At 39.3% G+C, this 17,236-nt stretch overlaps 1 protein-coding gene across 1 annotated transcript in view; it reads left to right on the plus strand.

Moving 5' to 3' along the window:
• The first annotated feature begins 866 nt into the window (after positions 1-866).
• The window catches only part of LOC140161055 (folate receptor gamma-like), a 36,294-nt gene continuing 19,924 nt past the window's right edge, over positions 867-17,236 (plus strand). Inside the window, exon 1 of the mRNA XM_072184442.1 lies at positions 867-999. The gene's annotated coding sequence lies outside the window, so the exon portion shown is untranslated. The remainder of the gene's footprint in view (positions 1,000-17,236) is intronic.

Genomic DNA, 17,236 nt, shown 5'->3' on the forward strand with positions numbered 1-17,236 from the left:
ATCACCCTTGTGGCCCCCGTGCAGTGGAAAACCTTAATTCTTTCATTAAAAGGAAATGAAAATTTTAAAAAACACGGATCTACTTGTGCACCAATAAAATTGGCACAGCAATTTGTCTCAAATATGAATGAATTTTAAGAAACATACGGGGTATGATGAACATTGACCTGACGCCATGATAGTAGGATCTATTAGTCGTTTTATATACAATGTATATACCGTATTGTCATAATACCAATATTTGTCATTATATATAATGAGTAATATTTAGCAACGTAAATGTGCAGTTCATATGCACAAACGAATACTGATCTTTATGATATTCAGGTTTTTGTACATCACATATAACATGTCACATAGGAGGTCATACGTGTTGACCTTCATCTATTGTATTTGTTCATCTGTGTATGGAGAGGATTAGCGCCATTAAACGCCATTAAAACTCCATCAGTATTAGGGCGTAGTTCAGTGAACTCACCGGATTGCTATTCCAAGTACTTTGATAATACAGATAATATGTATTAATGGGTCGAGGCGATTGCATTGAAAAACCTAATAAATTATTCATAACAGTTACGTAATCAATCGATAGTGCGGACACTTTTCATTTGCAAACCACCAAAATTCGTGATCTTTTAGCGTTGGAAAAGAAACCACGTGAATAGAGTGCCCTCTCAAGAATATCAACTCTCTGGTGCTTGCACGGAATGTCATTAGTTCAAATCATCCTACAGACACGCTCCAGAAGATATGCAAATGCATGGAGTACAAAAGAATTACTTTGATCAATACCAGTTACACAGGTGATTGGTATTGTGCTGCATGCATTTGCATGTCTTCTGGAGCGTGTCTGGAGGATGATTTTAACTAATGACCTTCCGTGCAATCACTCTATGGCACTGATCGATTACCATCACATTATTAATGTTCTAAAGTCGGACGCCATGGTACATTTTTCTATTGCAACACATTGCTATATGCTATGAGCTCTCGTATAAGGTATGTACATTTTTGCTGTGTTCTTTTTATACCGTCTTTCAAGGAAAACAACAACACGATTACGCCTTATTATATTGATGTTAGAGATATGTATGTTATAAAAATCACAATAATAAACTTCATATGACTAAAAAATTAGCGTATATGGGATCGGCGGCACCAATTTCAAACACTGCATGTCAGATAACTGTGAAGTCACTTCAAGGTCACGGCTGGACTTCGCAGCCTTCTGAGGATGCAATATATCTAGTTTGAAATTGTATCATAATCCGAGACCTCCGATTTCATCCTGCTTTAAAAATCGGCGATAAGTTGTCAAAAACTAACTTCACCCAATGGAATTTGGGGAACTGCTGACATAATATTGGTGATGATTAGACGTTCGCTTTTCGTATCTCTTTCCTTGTTGGAAAGGTATAACGTTGAGGAGATAGGAACATGTACCGTCATCCGGGACCTACTCTGCCATGTTTGGCTGAGTAACGGTACATGAACACGGTCTTTTGTGCCTATGTAAATTAGTCATTGTGTAAAGCTGTGTTTATACCCATGGGTTGCTCATCATCAGACTGAATCCTTGACCGACAGAGGGTGTCAATATAGACCTACGTGTCGCTTTTGAAAAACAGCGATTTATGCGCATGCTCAGCAGGCAAATACGACGGCGATTTAGTACACTGATCATGCGTGCGATTCAGATTTCTGCAAAAGCGATTGAGTATAAATGCGTCTTTAGAAATGACTGGCGATTGTATGTTCTCAAGTGGGTTTTATCATGTTAATTAGTGACCTGACACACATTTGTATTGGTTCGATCAAGCATTGACTTTTTGTACTGGATCGTTCAAGCATCTCCAACAAATTTTTCAATGTAAGTGCCTCTGGCCCTAGTGGAAGTAAAAACGGATACTATGGCCAGAGTTCTAGGGCTAGTGATGATGTTACAATCTAACAGCGGATAGGTGTGCGCTAGCTCGAGATACTCTAGCTAAAATACAGGTTTACATTTACTCCCGCATTTACTATCTTACATTATCGTGCTGTATTTCAGCTAGAGCTCCAAACGACAAGCTTCCGGGTTTTTTTGGAGAACAGTACTGTTACGTAAGATGAAGAAGAAACCCGCCTCGGAGCCCGCCCTACTCATTATTTCATTGTACTTATTGCAATTTGCCTCCACACATTACGTAATCAACACAAAGCTTTTGTGAGGATTAGTGAGTGGATAAGAAATTGACAGTGGAGGATACGAAGGACACGCCGATTGTTAAGCTGAATTTATACTCAATCGCTTTTGCAGAAAAGCGATTTTCACGCATGCTCAATGTTTACTTACATTTCCAGAGCGTCAAGCCGATCAATCGATTCAAATCGCGGAGGCAAAAACGACATCGCTTTTGCAAGTTGAAGAAATCTCAACTTCCCAGCGATATCGCTTGACACGTGAATGCGTCAACCAATCAAAGACAAGCAACTGGATCTATTATTTTGCTAATTAATTTACCTTTCATGGTTATTAATTTTTGGTGATGAATTATTTCAAAGCAATAATTATTGACAGTATCTGATGTTTTAAAAATGTATTTTGTGGCATTTAGAATATTTTAATTGTCGTCTGCAATCGCTATCGCCGTGATAAGTATAAATGCAAAAGCGACGAGCGATGCATCGCAAAATTCGGCGATTGCAAATCGTTTTTTCAAAAGCGATTAATCGCATCGCTCGGCGATCGAGTATAAATTCAGCTTTAGTTGTCAATCATGAATTGCCGCAACGTATTAATATTTTACTGCATGGCATTCCGCAAACACCAAGACAAATTATGCCGTATTTTTCCAAAGATCATCTCACATGAAGTAATGCGATCTGTACTTTTGTAACATTCCGATCGCTTTTGATCACCTATTATCGGCGAATTTGCTTGAAAACACGTGAGTTCATGTTGTGTAAACATAGTTAGCATAGACACAAATGAAATTACGATGCAATACAATGCAATTTGAATGCGCAGCAGATCTATAGAAATAACTTTGCCCGGTTTTATGCAGAATTAGACCCTGTCTGGTGTGCGCCGTGTTCGGCTGCAACCGGCCTAATTTTGTATATATATTTTCAGGGCCGGATTTACCTTTTTTGGGGCCCTGGGCCAGGCCAAAATTCGGAGGCCCCCAAACTCACCGTGGGGAAGGCATGTGCACTCAAGTGACCAAGTTTTGGTTTACAAATAAGGGACCTACAATAAGATGGGTTTTACTAAGACATTTGCGCAAGAAGCGCGAGAAACATTTCGATTTCAGACAATTTTAGCCCAAAATGAAGGTGAAAATTATTTTGCTATAATTATAAAAGGCCAGTGGGCGCGAAGCGCGTAAAATTTGCAATGTTATTTTGGTGCAAAATATTGTGTATTCGGGCTAAAAAGAAACATGCACATGCCAAATTGGGGGCCCCAGATTTCGGGGGCCCTGGGCCCTGGTCCATCTGACCCAATGGTAAATCCGGCCCTGCATATTTTATAAATATTTTTTGTTAACATAATCTACTGTGGTGCTTAGGACTACTACATGTGGAACCGATGCGGAAGGTCGGGTCTGCAAAATAATGATCAGTGCATGATGGCTGTATAGCTTCATCATGTCCATGTTCAGTGTAATCAAATGAAATACTAGGCCTATATAGCTGGATATCATAAAATCGTGGACAACGGTATCGCCTATCGCAAACCACCAAATCTGTCGTAGGTTTGAATTGCTAATAGAAAAACCGTGAATTTAGTGTCACACATCTACGACTTGGTTTGAAATAAGGCGAGCCTGACGCCATTAACAGTTTTGGGAATATAGCACACCGTTCGGTGTGCAAACTTGTGCTAAAATGTAATTAAATAAGGAGTAAGGACTACGTGAGAAGTTTGGGGTAAGTAAAACATTTCCTTGTTATAAAAAAACAACCAAAAAGCTGTCCAAAATTGCACTTTTTATCACAAGGCGATATATCTCGAAACTAAATTTTGAGAGGGCCTACGCTGATTCTTTTAATTCTAGTTTAAAATCTATTCGTCACCTGCAGTCTGATATGGTATCTATGGTTTCATCCAATTCTTGGGAACTAATGTGGAAGGTATTTTGGTTAAAAAACCCGATACTGTTAAAAATATCGGTATTTATGCAAGCGACATTTCTATCGTGTAAAATGCATAAATTGTCGGCTAAAGAGTGCATAAATAAAAATCGCGAACAGTAATATCAACAATAACTATCTACATTCCAAGCTTAAAAATGGCCCCATCCCTTAAGGAGTATTTCGTGATCCTGGCATCCTCTTTTTGTGACATTTTTCAGTAGATATTCACGAAAAAGCTTATTCCCAATTTTTCAGTTGATTCCGATTTTGCGTTTGCGAGTTATGCATGATTATGTGTATTACCCAGCAAACACACAAACGTTTTAAAAACGTTTTAAATAAGTTATATTTTGGCTTTTGGTTTAGGTAAAAACGTTTTAATCACATTAAAATGTCGGGTTATATAAAGGTCATGATAGCGTTTCAAAACGTTTTGTATGAAAAACACACACTACAACAATATTTTTTAATGTTTTCAAAAATGTTATTTAAAACTATTTTGCAAACATTTTTGCCAAATATTTTGTCAATACTTAAATAACATTATGTTAAAATATTTGAACCCAGCAAACACAGAAATGTTCTTAAAATGTTCTTTTCAAAACCTTTTAATATTATTATATTATTACCCAGCAAACACACAAACGTTTTAAAAACGTTTTAAATAAGTTATATTTTGGCTTTTGGTTTAGGTAAAAACGTTTTAATCACATTAAAATGTCGGGTTATATAAAGGTCATGATAGCGTTTTAAAACGTTTTGTATGAAAACACACTACAACAATATTGTTTAAATGTTTTCAAAAAATGTTATTTAAAACTATTTTTGCAAACATTTTTGCCAAATATTTTGTCAATACTTAAATAACATTATGTTAAAATATTTGAACCCAGCAAACACAGAAATGATCTTAAAATGTTCTTTTCAAAACCTTTTAATAACATTTAAATGTCGGGTTATATAAAGGTCATGAAAACGTTTTTAAAACGTTATTGCAAATATTTTGGGCAAACATTTTCGCAAAATATTGTTTCAACTCCCAAAATAACATTCTGTTTAGAATGTTTTGTATCAAGTTTTCAAGAATGTTTTTGGAATGTTATTAAAACGTTTTTATACCCTTTATATAACCCGACATTTAAACGTTTTCTGTAAAACATTTTTGTTTGCTGAGCAGTAGATTATCAAAATATGTTTTTAAGGTAAAGAAAACGTTTTATACTCTTAATATACCCTTTATATAACCCGACATTTAAACGTTTTCTGACAACCTTTTATAACCTTTTGCGAATGATGTCGAAAACGTTTTGTGTTTGCTGGGACACTGCTCCCTAGGCCACTGTGTGTACGTGTAATTGTATACCAGAACGAAATTCAAATTTGACGATATTTATCCTAAACGAATTAACCTGCAAGAAATTTTTGGTACATAAATATTCTGTAGCCAGAGGTTTCCAGTGGTATACAAATGGGAGGGGGGAGGACGGAACTGCCTTGCTTTGCTTAAAGCCATGTCTTTCTTCACTCCTCCTTTTCCTTGCAAACACCTCTTGACTCTTTCAAACTTGATCCTCCCTTTAGCGGGCCAGACAGTAAATTCAAAATAGAACAGCTGAGATGCTAAGTCATTTTTTTAGTCAAAATATGTTTTGAAAAACTTAGATACTATGACATCAAATTTAATTATGGTAGCGAAGTTTAGCAAAGTTGGAAATATAAACGTTACGAAAGGTTCCTGTAATAATAGCCGTAAGGCAAGCCTCTATTTAATCTTATTGGAAAGTATACTGGATACACATGGTGAATTTTAAATGTGATTATGAAGGTGACTTCGCTAAATCAGAATCAGAATAAAAAACGATCAGATTTGTGAATCCTTGTAGCATAATGTGCGCAGGTGATCAAAACCAAGAGCGATCTTATAGGGATAAAATGTGACATTTTGCTCAATGGCTAAGGTATCTGTTAGTACAGACAAACGGAAGATTTTCGGACGTGGGCAAGGTATGTGCACGTGAAGTAAATTTGATGTCTTTTTTGTTCAAATGCTGTAACCAATCAATCATATCAGTGCTCATGTACATAGTCCCTTCAATCATGTCAATCTCAACAAATTAATGGTGTCACCCACCACTAATTGCAACAATTTTTTTCACTTTTATTCATTTTGGATATGCCCTTGAACATCATACCAAAAGTATACTGAAATATATTAAATAAATATATGAATTTCAAGTTTGCTTCAATATTTATAAAAACTATACAAGGTCAAATTTTGGGCTTCACATGGGTCAACTTAAAATACTCTGATCTCCTTAATATGGTCTCAATTTGTTCGTCCTTGGAAAACACTCCAAATTGAGAATAGTTTGCAATATCTAGGATGCTTTGTTATTGGATGCTTTGGAACTGAACAGGTTTGTACAATACGTATTCGCATACATCCCGGGCGTTGTGTGGCCGATTGCAATGATTTAAAGTCGGGGTTCAAGTTTACGTTGTTGATAGTCCAAATGTCAAGGAATTTTTATCATAATTTGATTGTTTTTTACCTTAATTTAATCCCCAAAATGTGTCGTTTTCTGCACTTCTCAGCATCAGTGCAGTCGCCGAAGCAGATCAGTTACAATATTAAATGGCCCCGCAGGGCAAGAAAGCTAGTGTGACCGCTGTCCCCACCATCAACAAAAAACCATCAAGGCCGCAGGGCCGGCAGGCCCGAGGCCGGAGACTTCCATACGACAACTAAAGACTCCAAGTGAGTTCCAATATATAAGGGCCCCGCAGGGCAACAAAGCTACTGTGGCCGCTGTCCCCACCATCAACAAAAAACATCAAGACCGCAGGGCCGGCAGGCCCGAGGCCGGAGACTCCCATACGACAAATAAACACTCCAAGTGAGTTCCAATATAAAAGGGCCCCGCAGGGCACGAAAGCTATTGTGACCGCTGTCCCCACCATCAACAAAAAACATCAAGGCCGCCGGGCCGGGAGGCCCGAGGCCGGAGACTCCCATACGACAAATAAACACTTCAAGTGAGCGTTCCAATATTAAAGGGCCCCGCAGGGCAAGAAAGCTAGTGTGACCGCTGTCCCTAGCATCAGCAAAAAAGCCATCAAGGCCGCAGGGCCGGCAGGCCCGAGGCTGGAGACTCCCATACGACAACTAAACACTCCAAGAGAGTTCCAATATAAAAGGGCCCGCCGGGCAAGAAAGCTATTGTGACCGCTGTCCCCATCATCAACAAAAAACATCAAGGCCGCAGAGCCGGGAGGCCCGAGGCCGGAGACTCCCATACGACAAATAAACACTCCAAGTGAGTTCCAATATAAAAGGGCCCCGCAGGGCAAGAAAGCTAGTGTGACCGCTGTCTCCACCATCAGCAAAAAACGCCATCAAGGCCGCAGGGCCGGCAGGCCCGAGGCCGGAGACTCCCATACGACAAATAAACACTCCAAGTGAGTTCCAATACCGCAGGGCAAGAAAGTTTGTGTGACCGCTGTCCCCACCATCAACAAAAAACATCAAGACCGCAGAGCCGGCAGGCCCGAGGCCGGAGACTCCCATACGACAACTAAACACTTCAAGTGAGAGTTCCAATATTAAAGGGCCCGCAGGGCAAGAAAGCTAGTGTGACCGCTGTCCCCACCATCAGCAAAAAACCATCAAGGCCGCAGGGCCGGCAGGGCCGGCAGGCCCGAGGCTGGAGACTCCCATACGACAACTAAACACGGCAAGTGAGTTCCAAGATAAAAGGGCCCCGCAGGGCAGGAAAGCTATTGTGACCGATGTCCCCACCATCAACAAAAAACATCAAGGCCATGTTGAAAGCTTCTCCACTCTCTGAAAATCCTCCTCCACGACGTGTCTGGCTCTACAAGAAAGCTAACTGGGATGGCTTGAGAAATGAGCTAGCTGGTGCACCCTGGGACCGTCTTCTCACAAAAGATGACCCTGAAGGGGCTTGCAGTAATGTCACCAACACAATCACTGATGCCATGCACCGATTCATACCACAGAAATCTGCACCCTCATTTGTCGACCATCCTGCGTGGTGGAATGAGTGCTGTGAAAAGGCTCTGGAGAGAAAGAACAAAACATGGAGAAGATGGAAAGCCCTGCAGTCTCCTGAAGCTCGCCTTGATTATAACTGAGCAAGGAATGAGTATACCACAATATCTAGTAAGGCATGCTCTCTTCATAAAGCTAGGGTCAGAGGAAAGATGACAGAGGAGCTCCAAACTGGTTCGAAATCTTGGTGGTGGACAGCACGCCGGTTGATGGATAAGGGTGGAAAATCTGAAATCCTAGTTCTGAAATCTGACGGCCAGACTTTTATCACTGCCAAGGAAAAGGCAGAGTGCTTCGCCTCCTTCTTCAGTGACAAGTCAACCATTACTGAAACTGAAAATAGCAAGCAATTCCCTCACCTTCCTCCGAGGAAGACCACTAAATGCTCCAGTGTGACTTTCCTTTCTGGCCTAAGAAAGTAAGAAAACAGCTAACCAAACTGGATATCAACAAAGCGTCTGGGCCTGATGGGATTCCCGCTCTAGTTCTGAGAACTGCAGCTGCTGAACTGGCCACTCCTCTTGCACGGCTCTTCCAGCTCTGTTTCAACAGAGGACACATGCCAGCCCAATGGAAAGTTGCCGATGTGGTCCCTTGTTTCAAGAAAGGGGACAAACACTCTCCAAGCAACTACCGACCCATCTCTCTCCTCCCTGTTCTCACCAAGATCATGGAGAAGTTGGTCAACAAGGCTATGTAGAAACATCTCAACGATTAGAAGCTGATATCCAAACAGCAGTTTGGTTTCAGAGCTGGCCACTCAACATTTCGTTTCGTATATTTATCAGCATTTCCAACCCTTTTGAAACCATTCTAAGGCATTCCATGCGCTACAATGTCAAAATTGTGGCTACAGCCGTGTTGTGACCCCTTTAATGACCTTTGACCCAAAAAATATATGAAAACCCCATAGACATTGGCTAATGTCAATGTATGTGTGCACGTGGCATCACTTTGCCATGTTATTTGTGGCAGAAGGGGCATTTTGAAGGTTTTTGTCTCAGACCGGAAGTGACCCCTTAATGACCTTTCACCCCAAATAAAAAAAGGTTTTTTGAAGTTATTTCGTTTTATACCTGAAGTGACCCCTTAATGACCTTTGACCCCAAATCTGTGTACACCCCATAGACACTGGGTAATAACAATGCATGTGTGCAAGTGGCATCACTGTCCTACGTAATTTGTGGGAAAAGATGCATAAAGGTATTTCGTTTTATACCGGAAATGACCCCTTAATGACCTTTGACCCCAAATAAAAAAATACCATTTTCACAATTCATGTGTGACAATATATTGAAGAAATAGATATGAGAGATTTTGCAATTTTGATATGGAAAGATAGCCCGGACATGTTGTCTCACCAGAGAAGATGAGCAGAAGTCTTCCTATCTGATGATAAAAAAAAAACTCTAGGTATGATTACGAAAATGTTTAAAATAACTATTAAAGTCTTATTCAGATTCCCTTTTACAAATTAAGCGTACTGCTAGCCGTCCAGCGCGTATTATTTGCACATTAAGGTACAATGCACACGCTTGACGTCGCGCGCGTATACGCGATGGTTAAGCTGTTAAATGAAATCTGAATAAGACTTTATCTACAAAACTTTTATAACAATGTTTTATATAAAATGCTAATATAAAACGTTTTCTGTTATGATGTGAAGGGGTAATATAAAAACGGAAAATCTGTTCCAACTGACCAGCAGGGAACCAAATGATGGATCCACGGATACAACAGTGTCACACTAACAATGGATAAGATTAAAATCAGGGAAAATATGAAACAACATCCAATGGGGGAATAACATAAACGTATCAAGTTAAAAACTCTTTTAACTTTGTTTATACGTTTTGTGTTATACTCCCCCCATTAGAAATCGATGTTATGTCATATTTTCCCTGTTTTTGATTGTGAAGGGTTACTCATTCTTTCATTTTTCTTGACAATTTTTCATTTGCCCGCCCTATTCTTTTTAAAGGAATTTTATTTACTGAGTACCTGTCACCATGTCTGTTTCATAATGATATTAAACTCAACTGTGTTGATAATGGAAACAAGATATTCCTGAAAAAAATTGGTGTCAGTTCCAATTTACAATGTAATTATTATTTGAATGCAATGTTAAAGAGAAGTTGTGCACTGCAGCACTGATAAGAACATTTAGTGGTAGTTCATTTATCATTAAATATGCCTAATTATACACTTACATCAGTCAGATCCGACTGCCTGATCAGGAAGTACTGCCGAATCAGGCAGCATGTTGCCGAGTCAGGCAACACAGGCTTTGGTAACCCTTCCGAATTTGACAGACTAAGGACTAAATTGTTCATGGTGATTTTATAAAAGATCGGTGGAAATTTTACTTTGACACACATGAGCTACATGTAAGTTGACAATTTTTCACCGGGCGAAAAAAAATTCCACCGGGAGGAAAATAATTTAAATAACAAAACAATTTCTAACGGTTTTTTAAACATTTGATTTAAATATGCAAATTAACTTTATTTTAACTAGAATTAATGAAAAAATACTACTAATTGTACATCCATTGATAATTTTATATATTTTACCTACTTCTTTACCCTAAACCAAGAAATAACGGTATATTAAAAGATGCTCTATTTGAAATAGAGCATTTATGCATTGTGGGATACCATGCTGCCTGACTCGGCAACATGCTGCCTGATTCGGCAGTATTTCCTGATCAGGCAGTCGGACCGGACTGTACATAGGCCGACGTGTTTTGGCGCAACGTCAGCCTTCTATTCTTCAAAATTTTTCACAGGACGAAGATGGCGAATTCTATCATTCGATATCAGCAGCTATCAGCAAATTGTCAGGCCCTTGCAACTCCTATACCAGCGCAATACAAAAAGATGTGGACACCGCACACCGACACCGCCTGGCTAATAATTATTTGGTGCAGCAGAGACACTATAATGAATACACGGGATCGATACACGTGAATTGCTATGCACGATTTTGATATCAGACGAAAATCTTCGGATACCGGGTTAGAAAATGATGAATATCTCCCGTAAATGAATTTTTCTCAAGAAACCAGATGTGGTCTCATACACTTGAAAATACGTGTTGAACAGATATGATGGTCGCTAGAATGCGCTTTGAAAATTGGCCGTGCGCTTTGAACTCAAAATCGGACCAAAACTCTAATTTTATATTGCGTTGGTCCTGTATGGACTACATCGTTGTTGTACAGCTGCACTCACTACTAGGCAGTATAAAATTCGATGACCATTGACCTCAATGGGGTATACAAGCTTATTCACGCACAACCAAGATCAATAACCCGGCTATTGTGAGTAGCCTTAGTCATGTCCCTCGACTAATTATTCGTCTCAAAGAGCTTCAAACGTCTGAACCAAATGGCCAATCGTGGCTGTGGATTCAACCTACCATGGCGATTTCTGCCATGAAGATATAGGGTCGATGACACTGTGCACCGTCGGCTTCCCCCGTGTATTATCGGCCGGTGCCGTTATCACGTGACTGAAGAAAAATGCTGCTGCCACCAGATATAGGCTAAGTAAAACAGCGTACTACTATCAAGACTTATGTTTGAAAGCTGTCCTCAGATCGATGCGTCAAGTTCCAGTCCACCGCACTACGTGCTCTATATTATTAGTCCATGTCGATATTATCAAAACAGAGATTGCGACTGACGTCATCTGTCAAACTCGTTGATGATGACTTGCTAAACCCGGCGGTATAACCGGGCGCCTTATTTTAAGCTTATTGTTAATAAGCTTCAAACATACAAACCACCTCAAAAGTTAGGTCTTTATAGCAGGAAACTTTCTTTCGCGAAGGCACCATGCACACCGTCATCATCCCTATACCTTCGTGCTAAAAATTGCCGTGATAGTACGATGAATCCTCACGTTTTTCAACAACTACGCATGGTGATTTTATTCGAGATAGGCCGTGCAACTCAGGCTAAGCATACAATTTGAGATTTTGAGCGCCTGCCACACTGTTTCTATTCTATGTTTTACGATTTTCGCATGATCAATATATGGCTGGCCGTAACCGCCACAACGTGGAGCTGCTACGCGTAGCTTACTTTTCGCTTCGCGGAGCTAAATTGACCAATCATGTTAGATCTTTTCATTACGCGGAGCCAGTGGATGCATCCTCGTTCCAGAGTGAGAAAACTCTTGCCAAAATTAATGTTTACTATGGGGATTTTAAATGAATCGATTGTAAATAAACCACGACCAGTTGTACAGGATCAATACCATTGTTTGATTAGTGTATAGTCAATGTTACCTTGCATGCATGTGTCATGTGTGTGGCGTGTTTGTTTGTTTGTTTGTCTACTGTGTCAGGCCAGGATCACTGACACCCACGGTACTGATACTCTCATACTATCACGGTGATCATATTGTTGAATGTTGTTGACTTAAAAATAATCATGATGCAGTCATGTCTACAGTAGAACTCACCACGACCTTTGAAGGACTTAAACCCTATTAAAAGCTATTAAACCAAGATAACACTCAATGAAAACGGCTCAACTATGTTACATCAGATCTTCTCTGGTTAAATACACACTGCACTTGTGTCTGTTTTACCTGTGCAATGAGCAATGAGCTGGTATTATAGTTTCAGTTGGGTGAACGATTATAAAGCGAACGCAAGGTAACAATACTGTGGGCTTTTGTTTACGAAATGAGACAATAGTCTGCTTATTGTTAACCAGCGTTCTTGAAAATGAGAAGCTTAATGACTTAACACGGTTAAGAAATAATTTCTTCATATTTTTTGGTACAAAAGTACCAATATTTCCAAACACCTAAATTAGCTAAAAATTTAGGACATGTTACAAAACTATATTTTCTAGAATTTCAGAGAATACTTTAAATATTGGCCGGTTATTTTTTACACAGTAGTGACGTCAACTAGGCAATGGCCTTTTTTTTTTTTTTTTTTTTTTTGATTTGTTCGGGTTGTGACAACCCTGGATAACCCAAGAAAGCCTCTATTGAAGCTTATTTCCATTGGGGTCCATTTGAACACCGGGACGGGTTGGGAACAGTCAGGGTTAACACCCTACTCTTTTCGAAACTGACTGCGAGATATGTGTACAGGTATGGCTCTCTGCACACGGGACCGACGGCTTAACGTCCCTCCGAAGGACAGAAGTACTTTCATGATTCATTTACCCAATTCTAAATGAACCATGGGGAGAGCGGAAGTCTAAACTTAATCTACAGATGTTGCCAATTAATTTCAGACTTTTTTTTTTTTTTTTTTTTTCCAAGTCAATATCCCAGCAAATCGCCACCGCCGGGAATCGAACCCGGGACCTCATGCACTAAAGGCAAGTACCCTAACCATTGCGCCACGCTCTCCCTCTCCCTATACTTCTAACATACACTATTTGTAGAGGTCACGCGTCAATGGTGAGCGCACTGAGTATTGTGTATTGGAAAACGGACAGTAACTACAGTATGTATGGCCTACTACTAGTATATAAAGTAAATCCGAACTGGTTTGCAGTTTGCTGAAGGTCGAATTCCGCAGGGACACCGCGCAAGTTATACAAATTAGCTCCCGGCGATACACTGCAGATCGCAGAACTGTGTGCATAGTTTACCACCACTCTGCCTAGCTATATAGTTATGTACAATACTGTATGAGTTTCTTATGAGTGCATGTCCATCTTAATAATAAGTCAGTTCGTACTTTTCATAAACTACTTTTTGAATCATAACTTTCGTGACCGAGGATATCTTGCAACTACGTGACGCTCGTCTGGCAAATTCTTAATGAATAAATTCGCTTCACGTAATGAGTAAGTCGTACTTAATTAGTCAGTTTTACCTCCGAGTAATGAAAAACTCTAACATGAATTTGGCTCCACGGAGCAAACAGTCAGCTACGCGTAGCAGCTCCACGTTGTGGCGGTTGCGGCCTACCATATCAGTATCCCATATGATATTTCTATTGCAAGAAAATTTTATTTGTTGTCAGGTTTTATCTTAAATACACTAACTGGAAATTAAATACACTAATTAGTGAGGACCGGTATTTTGCTGTGGATAGGGGGCCTATGTTTAACTGCAATTTGCGGGTAAAAAATTTGAAATCCTGAGTAAAAATTTTGATCATATTCAACTCTTTGAGAAAAAATTTATATAAAAGAATGCATGTAAAATCCAGCTGCAATACAATGTACATTATTGACACACTATCACTCTCTTTATCTACGGCAATAATAGAATATCGATTTCAATCGAATTGAATACGATGCTCAGTTTTGAGTTTGTAGTTGACTACTAAGCGACCTAAGCGATCGATTGCTAGCCAATCAGATAGAACTCCTTTTCTTGCATTCGGTGAAATACCAGTCGCCCGTCGCTCACCAACGGAGTATTAAATTTATATTTATCGAATAGGAAGCCGACACTGTGCCATGTCAACAATGCCTAGAAAAGTTGCTTTTTGCCTTGTTAAAGTACGTAATTTTTCGCCATTTTCTCCTATCAGCATGGAACCAGGTCGATTCGGACCCAAACCAATTCGTCCACAGTTGACTTGGCCATATGCCAATTCATGTATTTGGTCCCAAGCTAAGTCAGCCACAAACCAATTCGATATTGACCAAAGGGATAAACGATATAATATGTTAATGAATTATGTGGCCGTCAATCACGAAACAGCTGTAAAGTCGGCTCGCGGTCAATTTTGTTTTATTTCGTGTTTAGAAAATATATATAAGCTTTAAAATGAAAAATCATTTGACTCCAAACGATATCCAGAAGTAAAAAAAGAGGGTTAAGTGCACAACGTACAAAAACGTGACTATATCTCATTACCCAATGATCCTACAGATATGCGACCACTAACCTTTTTGTTCCTTATGACCAGAGGAAAAGTTCGACATATGGCACGACTCTCTAGGATATTTGGTTAAAAAGATAGAGGGTTAAGTGCACAAAATTAAAACAAAAGTGGCTATATCTCATTAACCAATGATCCTACAGATATGCGACCACTGACTTTTTGTTCCTTATGACCAGAGGAAAAATTTGACATATGGCACGACTCTCTAGGATATTTGGTTAAAAAGATAGAGGGTTAAGTACACAAAATTAAAAAAGTGACTATATCATTAACCAATGATCCTACAGATATGCGACCACTGACTTTTATTTTCCTTATGACCAGAGGAAAAATTTGACATATGGCACGACTCTGTAGGAAATGATGTACATCATCATCTATACATCATCATTTTATTTTCATTCAAATCAACATACAATATATATATAAAAGACACAAAATTTGAATGAGGAGATGCTCAAAAGGCCACTGCTCTAAGTTACAACATACAATTACACAAAGTTAACAAATCAAATAAAAAAGAAAGAGGAGAAGAACATGCAAAGAAAGAATCAAAATAAATATTTATAACATTTCAATAATAGACATTCCACAGTTCACACAAGAAATTGATAGTTGGGGTGGAGATGGGTGGGAATGGGTGAGGTCATTAAATCAATGCCTAAATATTAGATGTAATTTTTTATTAGACTTTTCTTTATTTGTAACTGAAACTGGTTTACTGATTTTGCCATCTTTATATATTTATTCCATTTCCTAGGACCGGCAGCTCACCCGAAGCCCGTGATGTGAGGGCCACAAACTGCGGCTACGTAGGCCTACAGATACGCGAACGCTGACTATTTTTTGTTCTTTATGACCAGAGGAAAAGTTCGATATATCACACGACTCTTTAGGATATTTGGTTAAAAAGATAGAGGGTTAAGTGCAGATTTGGTGTGAAAACAACGGTTATGGAGAAAATCACGAAAAAGTTAAATTTGGCCAACTTATTTTGTACATCAATTATACAGGGTTCGAATTGGCATGTGGGCGAATTGGTTTGGGGCTGAATTGACGAATAGTATTGATATCGATATTGATATTTTTACAGATCACGTGATTTTTCGATATGATGATTCGAATTGTCACGTGATCGTCAAACCTGTAGGAGAAGGTGTCAGTTCTGCAGGAACTGACACACAAAAAAAAGAAATTGTAAAGAGCAAGTTTCTTTAAATTCATGTCCGCCGCTCCATGAGGTAGTAATTGCGCCCTCTTTCTACGGTCTTATATTTCAAGCATCGTTAGGTTTTGAATATTAATGAGATGACGTTAATGCAGTCCAGCGGACCATTGAGCAAAACGCCAATCAAGTCACAATGTTCAAAATGTGTCCAGAATCCAGATTCCATTGTGGGCCGAGTTTCAATACGTAAAAGACTAAAAATGCAAGGTTTTTTTTTAATAACCGAAGTCCTCTTGAGGCTATTTTGTCCTGATGAAAATAAACATCATGTTTTAATCAAATTTGACAAAAATCGTATAGGCCTAACAGCTTTAAAGCTGTAGGGGGCTGTCATTTTCTTCGGAAGGGGGGTCACTGAGAATTTTTAGACCAAATAGGGGGGTTATAATTGTTTAACACCCAAAATAGGGGGGTTGGGTTATAGAATTATTAAGGGCTGGTTATTCAAAATTTTACGCGCTATGGGCGCATTTCTTTTAATTTAACAATCAAAATGTGCGGACAATCTTTCGTTACACACACGATCAAAATTTTAACGCACCCACACACTTTCTTCGCTTTTAAGTTTTGATGTGCTTCTTGCCTTTGTTCTGGCAGGGAATAATTTGTCTTGAGTCTATGTAGGCGGAAGGGGGGTCATAAATATTTTCGACCCAAGATAGGGGGGTCGTAAAAAATGTTGCCCGCGATAGGTGGTCATAAAAAATTGAGTCCGGTCACCGACATATTCATGACCCCCCCTCCTGCCGAAGAAAATGACATCCCCCCTTAGCCTATGTCAGCATTCAACGCAGCTGTATGGACGTGGACTTTTTACAACACAAATAATAAACGGACCACTTTAAATACAGCCTGCCTTGTAACAATATTAGGCCTATTTTAAATTGTTTGCTATTTGCTTGACCAGTTGGTCCACTTGATGGTTCTGACCGGCTATAGGC

This window comes from Amphiura filiformis, chromosome 9, assembly GCF_039555335.1.
Source record: "Amphiura filiformis chromosome 9, Afil_fr2py, whole genome shotgun sequence".
In the NCBI taxonomy this organism is placed as follows: Eukaryota; Metazoa; Echinodermata; class Ophiuroidea; order Amphilepidida; family Amphiuridae; genus Amphiura; species Amphiura filiformis.